Source organism: Elephas maximus, chromosome 8 (genome assembly GCF_024166365.1).
Source record: "Elephas maximus indicus isolate mEleMax1 chromosome 8, mEleMax1 primary haplotype, whole genome shotgun sequence".
In the NCBI taxonomy this organism is placed as follows: domain Eukaryota; kingdom Metazoa; phylum Chordata; class Mammalia; order Proboscidea; family Elephantidae; genus Elephas; species Elephas maximus.
The window spans coordinates 848,416-868,105 of NC_064826.1; the positions used below are offsets into that span (position 1 = coordinate 848,416).

Genomic DNA, 19,690 nt, shown 5'->3' on the forward strand with positions numbered 1-19,690 from the left:
GTCCTATCTTCTTGCTTCAAGTCTCCATCCCGGTAAAGTCCCTTCTCTCTGCTGCTGCCCACACACCACTCTCAGTTCCAAGATCGCTAAACTTTGCTGTTCTTTAACTTAAAAAGAAAAAAAAAAGCAGTATTTACATAGCAGAAAGACACACTTATTTCAACATGCTTGGTTCCTCTGACTCAACCTCCCCCTTGCTGACTAGGCTTGGGCCACTTTGTAGACTCTGGGCCATCTGCGCCTAAAGCAACTCATCAACATCAAGCTCGATGAAATGACCAGTGTCTTAGTTATCTAGTGCTGCTGTAACAGAAATACCACAAGTTGATGGCTTTAACAAAAAGAAATTTATTCTCTCACAGTTTAGGAGGCTTAGAAATCCAAATTCAGAGCACCAGCTCTAAGGTAAGGCTCTCGGTTCTGGAGAAAGGTCCTTGTCATGTATCTCCCTGTAGTCTAGGAGCTTCCCCATGCAGGAGCCCTGGGTCCAAAGGACACGCTTAGCTCCTGGCGCTGCTTTCTTGGGAGTATGAGGTTACCATGTCTCTCCTCTTGCTTCTTTTATATCTCAAAAGAGATTGGCATAAATTGTGGATTAACTGCCACTAATCCCATTTTATTAACATCCTAGAGATAGGATTTACAACACCTAGGAAAATCACATCAGATGGACAATTACACAGTACTAGGAATCATCTAGCCAAGGTGGCAGATATTTTTTGGGGACACAGTTCAATCCATGACAACCAACTTGTCAAACAATTTGCTGAATGGGGACTTCTCCAAATTATGGAGAGACCTCCAGCCTTCTCCCCACCCCCAAACCTCCCCTGTTCCTGTACCATCCTGCATCTGCATTGTGATGTGGTTGTGAAGAACTGTTCTTAGTTAGGTTTAAGGTGTTTATTTGGTGGTTTTGAACAGGGACAAAGGTAGGAGTGGAGATGGAACATTTTTTTTTTTAAAGTTCTCAATAATTCAATGACTAGCTTGTTCAGCAAATTGATTTTCATTTATTTCACTTTCATCATAATCGGCTTTTGCCCATTTGGCTATTCTGTTAGTTACCTTTGGGTGAAGTAGCCAGCTACAGTTTCCCCAAATGAGTTAACTAGCTTGCTGTAAATGTAAATTGTGCTGTCTGCTCCTCCAAGTGAAAATATTTTCTAGTTTTCACTGTGATTTCTTTTTCCATCATGAGGATATTTAAAAGTACTTTTTAATTTTCAAATGTGTGAGTCTTTTTAAGTGCCTTTTAAAAAAGATAGCTTCCAGTGTTTTGCTTTTTTTTCTTTTTCTCTTTGTAAGCATTCTACTGTGTGTATCATAATAAATAATGGATAACATTGTGAAGAATGGGGATTCCAGAACACTTAATTGTGCTCATGTGGTACCTGTACATAGATCAAGAAGCGTTCTTTCGAACGGAACAAGTGGATACTTCCTTCATGCTTTAAAATCCGAAAAGGTGAGCGTCAGGGTTGTATCCTTTCACCTTACTTCTTCAGTCTGTACGCTGAACAAATAATCTGAGAAGCCAGACTATGCAGAAGAACTTGGCATCAGGATTGGAGGAAGCCTGATTAACAACCTGTGACATTTAGATAATACAACCTTGCTTGCTGAAAGTGAAGATGACTTGAAGCACTTACTGATGAAGGTCCAAGACCACAGCCTTCAGTATGGATTATGCCTGAACATGAAGAAAATAAAGTCCTCACAACTGGACCAATAAACAACATTATGATAAATGGAGAAAAAGATTAAAGTTGTTGATGATTTCATTCTGCTTGGCTCAACAATAAATGCCCATGGAAGCAGCAGTCAAGAAATCAAATGATCCCTTCGTTGAATTGGGCAAATCTGCGGCAAAAGACCTCTTTAAAGTTTTAAAAAGCAAAGATATCGCTTTGATGACTCAGGTGTGCCAGACTCAAGCCATGATATTTTTCAGCCACCCCATGTGCATGTGAAAGCTGGACAATGATAAAGGAAGACAGAGGAAGAATTGATGCATTTGAATTGTGGTGGTGGTGAAGAATATTGAACATACCATGGAAACGGCCAGAAAAACGAACAAATCAGTCTTAGAAGAAATACAACCAGAATGCGCCTTAGGAACAAGAATGGTGCGACTGAGCTCACTTTGGACATGTCATCTGGAAAGACCAATTGTTAGAAAAGGACATTGTGTTTGGTAGAAGGTCAGTGAAAACGAAGGGAACCCTCAGTGAGGTGGACTGACGCGACAGCCCCGACAATGGCCCTAGACATGCCAGTGATGATGAAGGTGGCACAGGACTGAGCGGTTTTTGTTTATTGCACATGAGATCACCGTGAGTTAGAGCTGACTCCGCGGCAGCTGGTAATAGTGATGCTTCTGTAAGTTCACCGAGGCGCTCACCAGTGTCTGTGGCCGTGATTCTCTTCTTCCCTCTTTCTCTTCTGCGTTCAGTGTGCTTCCTGAAGTACAACTTTTAAAAGTTCTTTAAGCAAGGATGTGTTAAAAGTGAATGCTTTTGTTCATATGAAAATGTCTTACTTTGTTCTCAGTCCTGGATGATGATGTTGTGAGGTGCCGTGGAGTAGGTTCCAACTCACAGCAGCCCTGTGCGAAGCAGAGTGAAACGCGGCCCGGTCCTCCACTATCCTGGCAGTTGTCGCTGTGCTTGAGCCCATTGTTGCAGCCACTGTGTCAGTTCATTTTGTTGAGGGTCTTCCTCCTTTTCACTGATCCTCTACCAAGCTTGATGTCCTTCTCCAGGGACTGATCCCTCCTGACAACATGTCCAAAGTATGTGAGACACAGTCTTGCCATCCTGGCTTCTAAAGGACATTCTGGTTGTACTTCTTCCAAGATAAATTTGTTCATTCTTCTGGCAGTCCATGGTATATTCAGTATTCTTCGCCAACACCACAATTCAAAGGCGTCAACTCTTCCCTGGATGATAGTTCAGCTGAATGGACAATTCTAGGTTATAGTTATTTTCTTTCACACTTTTAATATTTTATTACATTGTCTTTCAACTTTCATTGTTGCTGCTTAAAGTCTACTGTCGGTCTGATTCTTGTACCCGATTTGTGTTTTGTCTTCACAGGCTTTTAAGATCATCTCTGTCTATAATGTGCCTCATTGTGGATTATTTTTATTTATTTTTGTTGGTTCTCATGATTCCTAAATCTGAGGTATAATGCGTACATTTGTACAAGTCTGGAAAATTCTCAGCCATTATGTCTTTTAATATTGCCTCTTCCCCATTATACTTTCTCCTTGTGGGATTTATATTTGACATGAATTGGGCCCTTTTATTCCATTTTCCATCTCTTTTAACCATTCCTTTATATTTAAACTTTTTTTTTTTGGACTTTGTGCTTCATTCTAAGTAATTTTTTAAGATTTATATTCTATTTCACTTTTAAATCTTCAGCTTTATGTCATCTGCTGTTTAATCTATCAAATAAATTTTATGTTTCAATTATCGTATTCTTATTCTAGAAGCTATTTGTGAATCTGCTTTATCTTTTTAAAAATCACATGTTCTCATTTTAATTACTTATGTTTAATAATTTTAACTATATAGTATCTGATAATTCTGTTATCTGACCTTTTTTTAATAATTTTTATTGAGCTTTAAGTGAACGTTTACAAATTAAGTCAGTCTGTCACATATAAGCTTATATACACCTTACTCCATACTCCCGCTTACTCTCCCCCTAATGAGTCAGCCCTTCCAGTCTCTCCTTTCATGACAATTTTGCCAGCTTCCAAACCTCTCTACCCTCCCAACCCCCCTCCAGACAGGAGATGCCAACATGGTCTCAAGTGTCCACCTGATAAGAGTAGCTAACTCTTCATCAGCATCTCTCTCCAACCCGTTGTCCAGTCCCTTCCATGTCTGATGAGTTGTCTCTGGGAATGGTTCCTGTCCTGGGCCAACAGAAGGTTTGGGGACCATGACCGCCGAGATTCCTGTAGTCTCAGTCAGACCATTAAGTTTGGTCTTTTTGTGAGAATTTGGGGTCTGCATCCCACTGATCTCCTGCTCCCTCAGGGGTTCTCTATTGTGCTCCCTGTCAGGGCAGTCATCGGTTGTGGCCGGGCACCATCTAGTTCTTCTGGTCTCAGGACGATGTAAGACTCTGGTTCACGTGGCCCTTTCTGTCTCTTGGGCTCGTAGTTGTCGTGTGACCTTGGTGTGCTTGTTCTTCATTCTCCTTTGCTCCAGGTGGGTTGAGACCAACTGATGCATCTAGATGGCCGCTTGTTAGCATTTAAGACCCCAGATGCCACATTTCAAAGTGGGATGCAGAATGTTTTCATAATAGTATTATTTTGCCAATTGACTTAGAAGTTTCCTTAAGCCATAGTCCCCAAACCCCCGCCCTTGCTCCGCTGACCTTTGAAGCATTCCGTTTATCCAGGAAACTTCTTTGCTTTTGGTCCAGTCCAGTTGAGCTGACCTTCCGTGTATTGAGTATTGCCCTTCCCTTCACCTAAAATAGTTCTTATCTACTAACTAATCAGTAAATAACCCTCTCCCACCCTCCCTCCCTCCCCCCCTCATAACTACAAAAGTATGTGTTCTTCTCAGTTTATACTATTTCTCAAGATATTATAATGGTGGTCTTATACAATATTTGTCCTTTTGCCTCTGACTAATTTCACTCAGCATAATGCCTTCCAGGTTCCTCCGTGTTATGAAATGTTTCACAGATTCATCACTGTTCTTTATCGATGCGTAGGATTCCATTGTGTAAATATACCACAATTTATTTAACCATTCAGCCGGTGATGGACACCCTGGTTGCTTCCAGCTTTTTGCTATTGTAAACAGAGCTGCAATAAACATGGGTGTGCATATATCTGTTCGTGTGAAGGCTCTTATTTTTCTAGGGTATATTCCGAGGAGTGGGATTTCTGGGTTGTATGGTAGTTCAATTTCTAACTGTTTAAGATAACGCCAGATAGATTTCCAAAGTGGTTGTACCATTTTACATTCCCACCAGCAGTGTATAAGAGTTCCAATCTCTCCGCAGCCTCTCCAACATTTATTATTTTGTGTTTTTTGGATTAATGCCAGCCCTGTTGGAGTGAGATGGAATCTCATCGTAGTTTTAATTTGCATTTCTCTAGTGGCTAATGATCGAGAGCATTTTCTCATGTATCTGTTAGCTGCCTGAATATCTTCTTTAGTGAAGTGCGTGTTCATATCCTTTGCCCACTTCTTGATGGGGTTGTTTGTCTTTTTGTGGTTGAGTTTTGACAGAATCATATAGATTTTAGAGATCAGGCGCTGGTCGGAGATGTCGTAGCTGAAAATTCTTTCCCAGTCTGTAGGTGGTCTTTTTACTCTTTTGGTGAAGTCTTTAGATGAGCATAGGTGTTTGATTTTTAGGAGCTCCCAGTTATCTGGTTTCTCTTCGTCATTTTTAGTAATGTTTTGTATTCTGTTTATGCCTTGTATTAGGGCTCCTAAGGTTGTCCCTATTTTTTCTTCCATGATCTTTATCGTTTTAGTCTTTATGTTTAGGTCTTTGATCCACTTGGAGTTAGTTTTTGTGCATGGTGTGAGGTATGGGTCCTGTTTCATTTTTTTGCAAATGGATATCCAGTTATGCCAGCACCATTTGTTAAAAAAACTATCTTTTCCCCAATTAACTGACACTGGGCCTTTGTGTTATCTGACATTTTTTATCTCATCTGCCGATTTTCACTCATGGTAGACCGATTCCTCACACATTCGTTGTTTTGAATTGTGAGCCCATCTTAGGTAGAATTTTTTCAGTGGGAATTCTGTGCAGCCTGGTTTGAGAGTGTGCCCTTCAGAGTTTATGCTTGCGTCTTCTGGATACTGCAGTATCATTGTTAGCCTAGGCACAGTTTTTATGTTATTTTTTCAGCTTGGGGAGTTTCCGAACCATGCAGGTATTGTAAATTCAAAAACCTAGCAAGTGTAAAAGGAGCCCTGGTTGTGCAGTGGTTAAGCACTCAGCTGATACCCTAAAGGTTGGCAGTTCTAACCCACCAGCTGCCCTGAGGGAGAAAAATATGACAGTCTGCTTCCATAAAGATTACAGCCTTGGAAACCTTGTGGGGCAGCTCTGCTTTGTCCTCTTGGGTCGCTATGAGTTGGCATCAACTTGATGGGAATGACTTTTTTTTGGAAAATGTAAGGGTAGGTCTGTGGTTATGAATTCTCAGGGGAGATTCCTGGAAAGAGAAAGGCCACTTGTCTTCTTGTGCTGGTGGATGCAATTTTTCTAGCTCACTCTTTCACTAAGAGTTTTACCTTTATATGGGAGGAGGGAGATCTCAGTTCCAAGACCCAATCTCCTGTACCTACATGAGTATTAAAACTCAAGCATGTAGGTTATCTCACCATCACCATCAAGGGCATTCCCAACGTCAGTACAAATTTACCTCTCCAGTTTTTAATTCATTCTCGCCCTCTTCCTCCACCAGAGATAGCCTTCATGCTATGAGAGCTCAACTAGACCTATAAATGGTATTTGTTATATTTTGTCTTGCATTTCTAGGTGTTTGGAGGTAAGAGGAGTTTTAGATTAGTGTAACTGGTAACAGAAGTCTTTCCATTTAAAATAGCACCTTTTTTTTTTTTTTTTTTGGTTCAGCTATCCTTATCACCCACTTGATCATTATTACTTTATTTAACTGTTTTGCATACCATAGGTGGCTCTTCTCAGCTCTGTCTTTCCCGTGTCTGGAGTGAATGAGTGATTCCATTGGTGGGAGGGTGGGTGAGAGTCACTGCTCTGATGTCAGTAAGCATTGTGAGGATACAGCAGGGTTCAGTGAGCCCCTGCCTCTATACGGGAGACCAATTAGGGGAAGTGGTGTGCTGCAGCTGCCTTGGCCCAACTTCATATCCAGTGATCTCATGTTTTTAGCTTGAAATTGGCCATGGTGGGATTATTTACATCTTGGAAATTGGAAAATGCTACAAAGCAGGGCTTTTTCCCCTTGAAGAGCCAGTTGTTAAATATATAACAGCATACTGACTTGGCATGAAAACAAGTAGAAAAGATAAAACTAAACCAGATTTTATAGAACGAGACCCTTGCTAAGTGAAATAAAAAGAGTTGAAGGAACTTCTGGGGCTGTGGTGCTCAGTGACTGGGTTCTTAAACACACTTGCTCAAATGTGAGAAGGTCCAGTATCCTGAGATTCAGTGTTGGCAACAGGAGCTGAGTGTTCAGTACCAGCTCCAGTGGCCAAAAGTTCAAGGAAAGCAGGGGGCACCTGGATTTGAACCAGGGACCTCTTGATCTGCAGTCAAATGCTCTACCCCTGAGCTATACCCCCTGACATAGGCAGTAGCCTAAGTAATACCTTTTACCTGTGCAGCCACACCCAGCCTTCCTATAAATTTTTGCCAGATGTTCCTTCACCTCAGGCCTCCTGGAAGCTGCCAAGCTGGCCTCACTACAATTTTATCTTCCTGATGCAAAATAAGCCACAGGTTCCCTTCCCTGTAGTTGCCTTGTGCTCTTTCTGGAAAAGCACTGACACTGACACTTGTAGCTGGAAGGGGCTTCAGAGTCACTACTCTGCCCTTCACAGTAAGCATTTGAAAGAGAATTCAAGATTAACGGTCAGCTCGAGCACCCACAGCTCCTTATTGATAGGACCAGGACCTGAGTCCATGCCTGCTGACTTTGGGTTCAGGGATAAGTTACCAAACCAATGACTTGTCTTCCTTCTGTTGCTATTTTTCATCAATTCAAAAAAATGTAAAGGCTAGATACCTGGAGCCATTGGAATAGAATTTCACAGCTCAGGACCATCTGGGGTACTACACTGGACTTAGCACAGCATGGGTGTGCCACACAGCTCAAGTACCACATGGAAATGCTAATATGGAACACCATTAGTCAGTGGCCAGTCCATTGGTCCAGGCTTCATATTTCACATACTTAGGAATAATCCTGGGAACTTCTTAAAATGCAGATACAATCTGGGGTAAGGAACAAGGTCCTTATAGATCAGTAGGCCCATTTTGTGAAACATCTACTTCCTTTTGCTCCACTTGCAGGAAAACTCAGGTACTGACACACCCAAGAAGGGTTTACAATTCTCGCACCAGTGCCAGTAACAGCCATAGCTGGTGGGGAGCACTGGGATTTAAAGCCGGACCACAGTCACACTGCTTGTTCTCTGAGGTCTACTCTAGACTGGTGGCTCTCAATTTTAGGGTGAATCGGAATCATCAGAGGACTTGTTAAGACAAACATGGCTGGACCCCATCCCAAAAGTTTCAGATCAACAAATCTCTGTCATTGTTGTGCCACAGACGGTAAGTTAATGAATGAGTAAGCTTGTGTTCTAATAATGGTGTATTTGTAAACACAGTAAGTTGGCTGGATTTAGCCCATAGGCCATAGTTTGCTGACCTCTATCTCACCTTCTTGAAGAGTACCTATGAAAGGAAGGGGGAAAAGGAGACACAGGCTAGAGGGAAGTTTTTTTTTTTTTTTTTTTTTTTAGAGAATAAGAAAAAAATAACAAAAAGTTAAATCCCAGCAGAAGGCTGAATGTGAATGGGGCAAAGTCCCCAGAGCCCTTGCTGGCAGTATGGCAGTAGGAGACCAGAAGATGGCTTGGGGCTCTGCTTTCTCTCCGTATGCAGAAAGATTCGATCTTGTGAAGCCAGCAGAAGATGAGATGGTAATGTAGAATCACTGCCCTAGCCTAGTCAGCCTAAGACCCATCCCCTTAAAGAAGCCTGTGACAAATTCATGTTTATTAACAGATTGCAATGAGGGAGCCCACACACCAAGGAACCCTCCAGTGTTTCATCAAACAAAGCAATAGGATTTGGGGGAAGGGTGGAGCTTAGGTGAAATTAAATGAAGCTCAAAGCCAGGCAGAGCTGATCACTAAAGGAATTGACATCAGGTCTGGACTGCAAGGTGGACCTCACCTAGTTTCCTTGGAAACTACGAACTTAGATAGAGAATGCTGTGCCCAGCATTTTCTGAAGTTTTGCAGACAGGTTGCAAATCGAAGCAGTTTCTCTGGCTCCTCCAAGCAAGAACGGGAGGTTCCATCCTTAGTGATAACAACCTCAATGAGCAAGATTCCTGAGCGCGAGGATTTCTGAGAACACAGATTCTCGACGAGTAAGGAGACAGTCTCTGGAAGAAGGGGTTGTTAGGCCGTTTCACAGCTGCAGTATTTCTGGAGGAATACTGACTGTTAACTTTGTGGGTAGCTTTATTCCTGCCTGATGTTATCTGAGCAGAGTTTTGTTTTCTCCCTCTGAACTCGTTTTTACTTTCTCACCATATTTTGTGAGCGAAAGTGGATGGTAAACAGGGTGGGCCTGAATTTGAATCAAGGACCTTGTCATCTGCCGTCAAGTACTCCACTCCTGAGCTACCCCTCCTCAGACCTCAACATTGCTCAGTTAGCACTTCACTCTCAACACCACACCGGAGACTCCAGCTACTCTTTGCTTCTGCAAGTCCAAGGAGCTGGCAGGCCTTCCGGTTGGATCACGGCCTCTTTTCTCTCTAAGACCTCCTTCCTCTTACCTCAGACCCCACCCTTGGGCTTGGTGAGGGCACCAACAGGGAGTACCACTTACCTTTTTAGTTGATTGAGGCTTTGAGCATCAGCTGGGCCCCCTCGTCACATAAAAAGAGCTGCACTGCTACTGAGACCCCAAGCCAGATATCTGGGTCCACATTCAGGCTCAGGGCTGGAATCCTTTTCCTCCTATGGGTTTTAGGACAAATGAGACTACAGTGAGTTTTCTCCAAGAATTTAAAGTTGGCCTCCAGGAAGAAAAAGTTAAAAATCCAGTTAGCTAATGGATTTTCGGAAGAAAAGCTGCACCCACAGGGTTGGGCTGAGTTGCTGGTGTGGATTTCCGGAGAGAGTGGGAGCACGGGGTCAGACCTGAGCAAAACCCGGCTCTGCACACATGCCCCCAACAGCCCAGCTTCATGCCCAGTCCTGTCTCCCTCTGCTGTGCTGCATGCAAAATGTAGGCAGCCTTTCCGGCGCTGTTTTCCTGGATTCAGCCAAGCCCCTAGCAGACCACTTAAAGCAACGGACCAGAGCAGGGAAAGAGGGAAGAGGAGCGCAGAGTGTGATGTGAGACAAGCCGGCAGCCAGGGTGGGTCCGAGGAGATGGTGCTGAGGGAGGAGGGTGAAGAGGAAGGTGCAGGGAGGGTCCCAGCTGTAAAACCTTATTCTCAAACCTGGTGCTTCCCTGCCTTCAGGCGCTGGTGATGGGAGGGGCGGCTGGAGTTCAGCTTGGGGCTACAGGGTGGGAAAGTGCCTATTAGACAAGTGAGGGGTCTCTGAGGAATGGAAGAGTAAACTCACGGCCACAGATGGGTCAGCTTACAGTGAGTTGGCTGGCCTCCATAAGCTGAAAAGAAATGAATAGAGTTTACAGTGCAGTATGGAATTCCTGGGTGTGGCGACACAGGTGAAACAGGCTAAGGAGGAACCCCTACCGGACAACGGGTGTAGCTCAGGGGTAGAGCATTTGACTGCAGATCCAGCAGTCCCTGGTTCGAATTCAGGTGCCCCCTTAGCTCTCTGTTTCTGTTTTGCTGCCAAATACAGATCTAGCATCCTACTTAATAGAAATGTCTTCAGTCACCCTAATCACCATCTTACTAGACTTCCCTTTTCTGAGGTGACTTCTCCATCTGGCATGTTGAGGTATGGTAGATGGACTTTTTGGCCCCGGTTCTTCACCCTCCCATAACTGTACCTTTTGCTGTGACTTTAGTTTCTCCCCTAGAGGTGAGTGTGTCCCCCAACTCCTTTACTCTGGGCTGGGCCATAGGTATCAGTCTGGACCAATCAGGAGTCAGAAGCCACACACTAATTTAAACTAGGGAAGTTTAATATTGAGAATGATTAAGCTGTGAAAGGGTAGTAACTATAAGGATTAAAGAAAATTCCAAAGAATACCCTAGGGGTGAGCCCTTTGCAGGTGTGAGGCCTGGAGCCTGCAGTGTCTACATGGGGTGAGTGGTCTGGCGTGAGGTCAGCTGAGGCTGGTAGGGGGATGTAGGGGAAGGTGGGTGCTGCTGTGGTGTGAGGTCTGTAGCACACAGTGTCCACGCCAGGGGGCAATGCAAAGGTGGTCACCAGCCTGGTAGGGCTGCAAGGTCACCCAGAGGCTTCACTCTCTGGGCCTGTGCCTGTGCCTGAGGTGTACACCTCCCCCCACCCCCAACCAACCATGCAACAGGAAGAAAAGCAAAACCGTGAAGAGGAACTGAGAGGAGGAAACTCCTCGCCCCCCGCAATGTCCCTTCATCACCCTTGTCATTAATTGAATTGTGTCCCCCTAAAATGTGTGTCAACTTGGTTAGGCCATGACTTCCAGTATGGTGTGATTGTCCACCATTTTGTCATCTGATGTGATTTTCCTGTATGTTGTAAATCCTACCTCTATTATGTTAATGAGGCAGGGTTAGAGGCAGTTATGTTAATGAGGCAGGACTCAATCTACAAGATTAGATTGTATTTTGAGTCAATCTCCTTTGAGATATAAAATAGAAGCGAGCAGAGAGACATGGGGACCTCATACCACCAAGAAAGCAGAGCCAGGGGTGCATGTCCTTTCGGCCTGGGGTCCCTGTGCTGAGAAGCTCTTCAACTGGGGAAGATTGATGACAAGGACCTTTTCCCAGAGCTGACAGAGACAGAAAGTCTTCCCCTGGAGCTGGCACCCTGAAGGCAGACTTCTAGCTACCTAGACTGTAAGAGAATAAATTTCCGTTCGTTAAAGCCATCCACTTGTGGTATTTCTGTTACAGCAACACTATATAACTAAGACAATCCTCTACTGACAAAGGCTAACATCATGATCCTGTAAAGGAGAAACACTTACAGAACCCACTCCATTGTGGCAGAGCAGGCATAGAAGGGTAAATTTGCAGCTGAGTCAATTGATAGCTGCTCACAGCGTGAACTGCCTTGGCCAATGGGATATTAGCAGGTAAGGTTTAAGCAGAGGCCTGAAACCTACTCTCAAGATGGGCTTGCCCTTTGGCACTTCCGCCACCACCATGAGGGGAGCTTATCCTATAAGCAGCCGCCCCTTCATCCGGGGGTCTGGGATGGACACACATGAACTGACCCTGAGTCCAGCCCCCAGTGAGAAGCCAAGGCTGGTAAGACCTGTAGCTTGAGGCTGAGCCACCCAGCCCAGCCCTGGCTGGACTCAACCTGCAGAATCATGAGCATGAGAATAAATGCTGATCATGTGCGCCACTGAGTTCTGGAGTAGTTTGTTATGCAGCATTATCGTGGATAAGATGGCAGATAAAAAAATCAATATCTGGAAAGGAGTCTTGCTCTAACAAAAGCCTAAAACACACTTAACTGTGCTCATGAGGAACCTGTACATAGATCAAGAGGCACTTATTTGGACAGAACAAGGAGGTAGTGCGGTGGTTTAAAGTCAGGAAAGGTGTGCTTCAGGGTTGTATCTTTTCACCATGCTTATACAACCTGTATACTGAGCAAATAATCTGAGAAGCTGGACTTTATGAAGAAAAACGGGCATCAGGATTGGAGGAAGACTCATTAACAACTTGCGTTATGCAGATGACACAACCTTGCTTGCTGAAAGTGAAGAGGACTTGAAGAACTTACTGATGAAATTCAAAGACCATAGCCTTTCAGTATGGATTACACCTCAACATAAAGAAAACAAAAATCCTCACAACTGAACCAATGAGCAACATCATAAAAAAAAAAAATCATGATAAACAGTAAAAATATGGAAATCGTCAAGGATTTCATTTTACTTGTATCCACAATCAACACCCATGGAAGCAGCAGTCAGGAAATCAAAAGAATCATTGCATTGGGCAAATCTACTGCAAAAGACCTCTTTAAAGGTTTGAAAGGCAAAGATGTCACCTTGAAGACTAAGGTGCACCTGACCCAAGCCGTGATGTTTTCAATTTGCATCATAGGCATGAGAAAGCTGGACAATGAATAAGGAAGACTGAAGAAGAATTGACACATTGGAATTGTTGTGTGGGCAAAGAATATTGAAATATACCATGGACTGTTGAAAGAGTGAACAAATCTATCATGGAGAAAGTACAACCAGAATGCTCCACAGAAGCAAGGATGGCGAGACTGTGTCTCACATACTTTGGACATGTTGTCAGGAGGGATCAGTCCCTGGAGAAGGACATCATGCTTGGTAAAGTAGAGGGTCAGCGAAAGAGAAGAAGACTTTTAAGGGGATGGATTGACAGTAGCTGCAACAACGGGCTCAAGCATACGATTGTGAGCATGGTGCAGGACCGGGCAGTGTTTTGTTCTGTGGTACATGGGGTCGCTATAAGTTGGAACCGCCTTGATGGCACCTAACAACACAACAACGAGGAGCAGATAATTCATCTTGTTAGTTCATAGGTCTCTGGATCCAGAGGGGCCTCAGCTGGATTTAATGTGGGTCACAAGATCCTGGACTTTTTCTGATTGAGTCAGGCTTTGGGGGCCTAGGACAGAGGTGAGTATATGTTGCATGTGAGAGAGACGTGAATGCTCATGACTGAGAGAAAGGTCATGTCAGATTGACTTGTTGGCCCCAGTTTTTCACCCATTCCTGTATCTGTGTCCTTTGCCATGAAACTATTCAGATTCTCCCATTAAAGATGGAATATACCCCTCATCCTTGACGCAGGTCTTGGCCTGGGGCCTCTGCGACCTGTGGGATGTTAGCACCTGTGGCTCAAGCAGAGGCAGGAAATCTACCTGCACAACTGGGCTTGCCTTTTACGTTTCTGCCATTGCCATGAGAAAAGCTTCCCCAGTTGGCTGCTATGCTCCCATCTTAGGCCCCAGAATGATTATACCTGGAGCAGACCTGAGCCTGACCCAGAGAGACAGCCCAGCCCAGATGGGTTCACGATTTGAAGCAGCCACCAGCCCAGCCTGTTGGGCATCTAAGCTGCTGACTTTTAGGAGGATGAGAACAAATGCTTATTGTTGTTGCAGCTGAATTTGGGGGTGATTTTTCATGGAACATTATTGCAGAAATCGCTAATACAGCCATGCTTCCTACACCTTGCCTCTGCCCTGCCCCTACCTGCTACTGATGAGAGAAGGCTGGGGTTCAGGTTGGGTCTGCAGGATGGAAAACTGCCTATTAGGCAAGTAAGGCATCTCTGGGGAGTGGAAAGGTGAATTCATGGCCAGAAGAGGGTCAGTTTGTGGTGAGTCTCCTACTTCGTAGGCTGAGTAAGAATTAATAGAATTTGTAGTGTATTATGCAATCCCTGGTGGCACAGTGTTTAAGAGTTTGGCTGCTAACTAAAAGGTCAGCTGTTCGAATCCACCAGCCACTCCTTGGAAACCCTCTGGGGCAGTTCTACTCTGTCTTATAGAGTTGTTATAAATCGACTCGATGGGAGGTTTTTTTGTTTTTGGTATGGAATCCCTGGAGCCCTGGTGGCATAGTGGTTAAGAGCTCAGCTGCTAACCAAAATGTCAGCAGTTTGAATCCACCAGCTGCTCCTTGGAAACCTTATGGGACAATTCTACCCTGTCTTGTAGGGTCACTGTGAGTCGGAATCGACTTGACAGCAGTGGGTTTTTTCTTGGTATGGAATCCCTGGGTGTGGCAACATAGGTGAAGTAGGCTGAGGAGGAGTCTGTGTTAGGCTCAGGGGTAGAGCATTTGACTATAGATTGAGAGATTCCCTGGTTCAAATCGATTGCCTGGCTCCTGGTTTTACTGTCAAATACAGAATGGCTTTCCTGACCCTTCTACTTACTAGAAACTTTTCTTCAGTCACCCTGGTCACCATCTTCCTAGACTGTTTCCTTTTCTCAGGCAGCTTCTCCCATGTGGCACGAGTCGTGGTCCTGTCATTAATGAACTCTGTGTTTCAGAAGTTCTTTTCATTAATTGCTTTCATGTAAAGTTTGCTATGGAGAGGCACACTGAATCAGCTTTTACCCAGCCTGACTGTGTCAGAATTACTCAGGGACCTTGTTAAAAATACAGATTTAACCTAGAAATTCTGACAGGACTGAGGAGGGGTCTGAGAGCTTTTAGTTTTCAGGAGTCACAATCACCTGCTAACCATGATCCTAATATCCAATGATTCTAAATGGCCGGACAATTATTTTGGGACTTACATCACTTAAGGGGTCTAAACAACATTCTGGTGGCAAACATCGAGGATTTCCAAGCCAGTGCCTTCAGCCCAGAACTGAGGGGCTATCCTACACTGGTTCCAGGCATAACAGTGGCCGGGTGTGTAGGGGTGGAAGCTGCTGGGAAAGGTGAGGAGGGCGGGGAACGGAGGTGGGGCACGGTAAAAGGGTGGCCACGCGCAGTGGCGCAGTCCTGCCAGGTGGTGGCAGGCCAGAAGTAATTACTTGACTCACTGCCTTAAAAGCTCAGAATTGAAACCTACTTATTAGAAAACACAAACTGTTTTTGAAGGAGCCCTGGTGGTACGATGGTTAAGTGCTATGCTGCTAACGCAAAGGTTGCCGGTTCAAACCTACCAGTTGCTCCATGGGAGAAAAGACCTGGTGATTTGCTCCTGTTAAAGATTACGACCTAGGAAACCTTATGAGGCAACCCTACTCTGTCACATGGGGTCACTGTGAGTTGGAATTACCTCACACAACAAGAGCAATTGTTTTTTGAGTATTGCATTTGATCAGGGATACAGAGGTCCAGGTTTAAATTCAGGGGCTTCCTACCTACACCCTTTTTTCCTCGTTGTGCTTGGTATTGGAATGGCAGCTTCCTTTCTCTTCCAGGCTCATAATGTGGATCTTCCTGAGGGGAAAGAAGAGAGGATGTTTAGGTCAGGGTTTCCCCGGCACTCTTAGTCCTCCAGGCACTGAATTTCTGCATATGCATATTTTAAACCTTTAAATTTCCAAATTTCTCCCTAAGAGGACACACTGTTGTTTACTTCTACCAGCAGTGTATGAAAGTATTCACCAATGGATTTTTAATTAAAAACATACACATAGTAATGTATATATGTACATACACGTGTCGTTGTTGTTGTTGTTAGGGGCAGTTGAGCATTTTCTGACTCATAGCGGCCCTATGTACAATAGAACAAAACACTGCCTGGCCCTGCGCCATCCTTGCAATTGTTGCTGTGTTTGAGCCCATTGCTACAGCCATTGTGTCAGTCCCTCTCATTGAGGGTTTTCCTCTTTTTTGCTGACCCTCTACATGACCAAGCATGATGTCCTTCTCCGGGGATTGGTCCCTCCTGATAACGTGTCCAAAGTAAGTGAGACAGCCATCCTTGCTTCTAAGTAGCATTCTGGTTGTACTTGCTCTAAGACAGATGTGTTCGTTCTTCTGGCAGTCCATGGTATATTCAATATTCTTCACCAACACCACAATTCAAAAGTGTCAATTCTTCTTTGGTCCTCCTTATTCATTGTCCAGCTTTTGGATGCATATGAGGAGATTGAAAATACCACGGCTTGGGTCAGGTGTACCTTAGTCTTCAAAGTAACATCTTTGCTTTTTAACATTTTAGAGAGGTCTTCTGCAGCAAACTTGCCCAATGCAATACGGTGTTTGGTTTCTTGACTGCTGCTTCCATGGATGTTGATTATGGATCCAAGTAAAATGAAATCCTTGACAGCTTCAGTATTTTCTCTGTTTATCATTGTGGTGGTTGAGGTTGTGTGGCAACTTGGCTGGGCCATGATTCTCAAGTGGTCTGGCAGTTGTGATATAGTTTTGCAGCTCTGTGGTGATCTGATCGCCTCCTTGGTGAGATCTGTTGTAATGCAATCACCTCCGTGATGAGATCTGATATAATGTAATTACCTGCATGATGAGATCTGTTATGTGCAGCCAGTCAGTTAAGGGGGCGTTTTCTTGGGGTATAGCATGCATCCAATATAGGTGGGCTTTCTGGCAAAGCTCGTGGGCTTTTGCCACTCTAGAACCTGCAGCTGGCTCCTATTCATCTGACCTCCATTTCTAGGGGCTTGAGCTAGCTGGTTACTGTCGATCCTGGGCTTTTTCAGCCTCCACAGCCTGTGAGCCAGAGGCCTGCTGTCTGACCTGCTGATCTTGGGTTTGCCGGCTCCTGCAGCTATGTGAGTCAGGAAAACTTCAAGCCTGACACACAGATTTGGAGCTTTCCAGCCTTTACAATCTTGTGAGCCATTTCTTTGATATAAATCTCTCTCTATCTCTCTCTCTCTATATGTATATGTATATGCTTCACTGGTTTTTCTTCTCTAGGGAACCCAGCTAAGGCATTTTGGTTCCAAGAGTGGTTCTAGAGAAACAAAAGTGCAAGGATGTGTTTTCTAAATTGGTTCTTGTCTTAGTTATCTAGTGCTGCTATAACAGAAATACCACAAGTGGATGGCTTTAATGAAGAGAAATTCATTCTTTCAGAGTCTAGAAGGCTAGAAGCCTGAATTCAGAGTGACAGTTCCAGGGGAAGTCTTCCTTTCTCTGTTGGCTCTGGGGGGAGGTTGCTGTCATCAATCTCTCTGGTTGAGAAGCTTCTCAGTGCAGCGACCCGGGTCAAAGAATATGCTATTCTCCTGGCTCTTATTTCTTGGTGGTATAAGGTACCTCTGTCTCTCTTCTAACTTTTCTTTTATATCTCAAAAGATGTTGGCTCAAGACACAACCTAATCTTGTAGATTGAATCCTGCCTCATTAACATAACTGCCACTAATCCTACCTCATTAACATCATAGAGACAGGATTTACAACACATAGGAAAATCATATCAGATGATAAAATGGTGGACAATTACACAATACTGGGAATCATGAACTAGCCAAGTTGACACACATTTTTGGGGGGACACAATTCAATCTATAACAGTTCTCGAGTCTGGTTAGTTTGAAAGGTGTTAACGACTCTGCTTCCAGTAATAAAGAGGGCACTGCTAATCCATGGCATGAGAAGGCAATAGAAATAACCACAATATCACCACCAATAGATCAGGTATTGGTGAGAGGCAAGGCGTGTTTGATACCTTTTTACAATTTTGTCAGAATGAGAAGTATAATAAAGGTGATTTGTTGGTCCTACTTTCACTAGAGAAAGTGGTGAAATAAAGAGATGAGCTCAGGGCTTCGGAGTCATAGGTCAAGCACCATATAAACGACTTCAAAGTTTCCACTTGTGCCTTGAAAGAAAGCCTTATTTCTTGTAGTAGCAGAGCTGATATTGCCAAAAGCCACACCCAGAATCTTATCGTAACAGTGTCTGAATTACGACGTCAGTTGAATTCCCAACATTGAATGGTGTCTGAAGTTAAAGCGAAGGCATTGATTGGTAGGAAATGGGATCCTGAAACTTGAGATGGGGACATATGGGCAGATAATCAGGAAGCTGTGGGCTCTGAGCCCCTAAATTCTGTCAAGTCACTCCTGCAAACAGAACCAGCCCTCTCACTCCAATCTGAAGAGAATACTCCATCTTTGTGTGCTAAGCTACCCTCGAGAGTAAAACCATTAGCCCCTTCACCCCCATGTGATGAGATTAACCCAGTTGTGTCTGAAGGCCTTTTGTCTGAGCTGAAGCCTGGGGAGGCATCTTCACTGCGTGGGGCATCTCCTGAGGTAGATGCCTTACAAGACATTGCTGAATGTTCTCAGAACACATCCCCACGACCCATTTTTGCTTCTAGACCTATAACTAGACTTAAATCCTAGTGAACACCAAAAGGTGAATTACAAAGCTTGACCCAGCAGGAGGTTCTCTATACTCCAAAAGAACTGCTTGAATTTTCTAACATGTACAAACAGAAACCTAGGGAATATGTGTGGGAATGGCTATTAAGGGTGTGGAAACATAAAGTTGTATTAAAAAAAAAATTATTAGTCTGAGTTTATTGATATGGCCCCACTAAGCACAGATCATTCATTCAATGTTTCAGCTTGAGAGGTTAGGAAAGGATCTAATAGTTTATCTGGTTGGGTCATGGAAGCATGAATTATGCGGTGGCCCACACTAAATCAAGTTGACGTGCCAGACCTGCCTTGGTATACTGTAGAAGGATCCAAAGGCTTAGCAAAATTGGCATGTTAAAGTGGATTTATCAGGTTAGACCCACAGACCCACACATGGAGTGCCCAGAGGATACACCAGAGGGTCAAATTCATGAAGGGAGCCCCAGCATCCTTGAAGACTGCTGTGATTGCTATTTTATGTAAGTCATATTTGACAGTGGGAACTGCCCTCCCTAAATTAAGACACCTAACTATGATGGGGCTGATTGGATCCTGTGGTGGTAAGGGCCAAATGCAACACTAAATAAAGATAATGTGGGCATGGTTACTGCCATGGACAGCACAGTCGAAGCAGTCATCAGAACTGTCTGACTTGTATGGACTTATGGCTACTTAGTCATGGTGTCCCTAGGGGTGAAATAGATTGGAAATCTACTAAATATTTAATTGATCTCTACAAGCGGAAGAATTCTAGGTCAAGTGAAGGGAAGTCTAACTTGAATCACCAGAATAGAGAGTCCTGGTCCCTTATTCAGATCCCAGACTTGAGCCGGTGTACAGACCCACAATCCCTTGAATGAAGGGGAGGGCGAATCCCCTTGAAGAAGGACCGCACTAAGCTGCCAAAAATTTATACTGTTGATCTTTTCCCCAGGCTTTCCCAAAGGGATCTACAGCCTTTTATGAGTGACTGCTCA

General features: G+C 44.1%; 1 non-coding gene across 1 annotated transcript; it reads right to left on the reverse strand.

Annotated features, from left to right (window-relative positions):
- Positions 1–7,253: 7,253 nt before the first annotated feature.
- Positions 7,254–7,325, reverse strand: TRNAC-GCA (transfer RNA cysteine (anticodon GCA)). Its single transcript has one exon. It is a non-coding gene; the product is annotated as a tRNA-Cys (tRNA).
- Between the last annotated feature and the right edge of the window lie 12,365 nt (positions 7,326–19,690).